At 38.1% G+C, this 2274-nt stretch overlaps 1 long non-coding RNA gene across 1 annotated transcript; it reads right to left on the bottom strand.

The window, feature by feature from the left end:
• Nucleotides 1–901: 901 nt before the first annotated feature.
• Nucleotides 902–2131, bottom strand: LOC117516518. The gene is made up of 2 exons (XR_004562442.1): nucleotides 2091–2131; nucleotides 902–1339 (listed from the first exon to the last, which is right to left on the bottom strand). It is a non-coding gene; the product is annotated as an uncharacterized LOC117516518 (long non-coding RNA).
• Nucleotides 2132–2274: the final 143 nt, after the last annotated feature.

Below are 2274 nucleotides of genomic sequence, written 5' to 3'. Positions count from 1 at the left end.
AGCATGTCTGACGTAAAAACATATGAATGAAATCCATATAGTTTTTGAAAAAATAAAAAGAACCTATACTTTATGGACAGCCCTCGTAGTATCCCACCTCCTGAACACAGTTTATTTATACTTGAACTCACAGCAAATATAAGATTTTATTCAGTTTATGTACTCATTGAAACATTGTACAAATAGTGGGAAATTTGTTGGTGTTATCAAGAAACAGATTTTAATGTTGTGAAGTTAAACGCAGTCGCAAAGAACACTGACACAATGCGTTTCACAGTAAAAGTATTTGTTGGGATGCTGGCATTAAACATTTTATTATGAAAGGGTGTGAGCAACGTGACCTATCTGATGTTGTTTAACTTTGCTACCAGTAACATCAGCGAGCCACGCCATCTTGGAAGTCTGAATGTTACAAAGTTAATCAAAATAAAGGTTTCAAAATAAAGGTTTTGAAAATGAATCCCCAAAAGTTTCATAATAAAGGATGCACATCATCTGCCATGTCCAAGCCATATCTAAAAGCTGAGGTCGATCTGACAAATAGAGAGATAATGTGAGCCACATACAAACACACACATATGTTTCTTGCTTTATAGACAGATGAAGCCATATATGTGTATTTAAAGTGCTATATAAGTTAGTAGTAGTAGTAGTAGTTGAGTGAAAAGTCACAGTGTTTTTGACACTGGAATGTTACACAGTCGAACATAAAAATTGACATTGTCTGACATGTTTATCAGCTGTTTCTGTGTGTAGTGAATATTATAGGGAGCGACAAACATCAATGTGCTACTACACAAAAACTCAGTTTTAAAATGTTATTCCTTATCCAAGTCACCTGTAATAAAATAATAAGTTCAACTCAAATGCTGAGCTGAAAATGCGGCAACGTGACAACTCAACATGCTGGATGGATTTATTACCATTGAAACAAATTTTGGTATAAAGTTACCTCACAGTGCTGTGAATGAGTAACGTCTAGACTTTACAACACCATGAGCAAGCACACTGGTGACAGTGGTATGGAAAAACTCTCTAATTATTTAGTGATTGTTATTTGACTAAAAACAACCATCAAACACTCTGTGGGATAACTGACTAGACACCACCGAGGTGTAGATCTGATTCCCTGTGTTAAGGAGTTGGTGTACACGTCCATACGGGGTCTCAGTCAGTGAGGTAGGAGGCTTCCAAGAGCCCACTCTGAACCAGCTGAACTTCCCGTTTGTCTAAAAGAATGCTGGTGATTTATTCTCAGATGATGAGATTTCCTGTGTCCTTTTGCCCGGGATGGCAGGTGGTGATGTCATGACAAAGTGAAGAGAGTTGTGGAGGAAAACTGAAATATAAAAGACGAGATGAAAGGAAAACTATGTGTGGAATAATGGAATGCTTAAAAGATTATTTCTGCTAGTCGTTCTCGTGGGGTCAGGTCTAATTTGAGTGCAGATCAAACTTGGTTCATGTGAGGTCAAAGAAAATATTCTTTCCTCGTGTAAATCCATCTCTTGAGTTCATGGAAATTATCGAGTCTTGTTGGAACGTCATCGTCGACCACATCAAACCAGTCTCAGACCAAAAGCTACCAAAGGCTACTGTTTTGCTGCTTACCACACTCACAAATATAGATTATTACAGTGCCTTTATTTGCTGCTTGCCTAGAAATCCACTTTCACCGCACCGAGGTTATGGAAGCTTACTCAAACATAAGTAGTACTCAGATTAAGTTACGTAACGCGAAGGTCCTTATGGGTCACCATGGAGGTTAAACTGTTAAAGTCTGTTTTAAAGGATTAAGAAATTATTGCTCTTAGTTAAAATTCTTTTCCAGTTTTATCCTAATCAAGTAGTTGAATGGTTTTAACTTGTTGATTTTTGTGATGCTGTTTATCGTAATATATAGTTCCGTGTGGCCTTGACATTTTTTGAAGCAAAACTGAATGTATACTGTGTGTGTGGTCCAGCGTCGGTCTGGTACATAACAAATCGGCCATACAGCTAATGTGCTAACCTCCGCAGTGCTTTTGCCAGAGAGATGAGCCACTGTGCGGCTCACTGTGCCCTGCTAATCTCCCCCCACTCCCTCACACACAGCTACTGCACACCACGGTGTACAATCACTGCCCACTCCTGTCAATGAAATCACTCTGCTCCAAAACAGAAACAATCAGCACTGTATATTAATTTTAACAAGTAAAAAATATAATAAAAAAACCCGTCTGTAAAATTAAAGATGCATATTTCCCCCCTCTTCACAGATTAAATGTTCCCTTT

Source organism: Thalassophryne amazonica, chromosome 9 (assembly GCF_902500255.1).
Source record: "Thalassophryne amazonica chromosome 9, fThaAma1.1, whole genome shotgun sequence".
Taxonomy (NCBI): domain Eukaryota; kingdom Metazoa; phylum Chordata; class Actinopteri; order Batrachoidiformes; family Batrachoididae; genus Thalassophryne; species Thalassophryne amazonica.
This window is presented reverse-complemented; position numbering and strand designations above follow the sequence as displayed.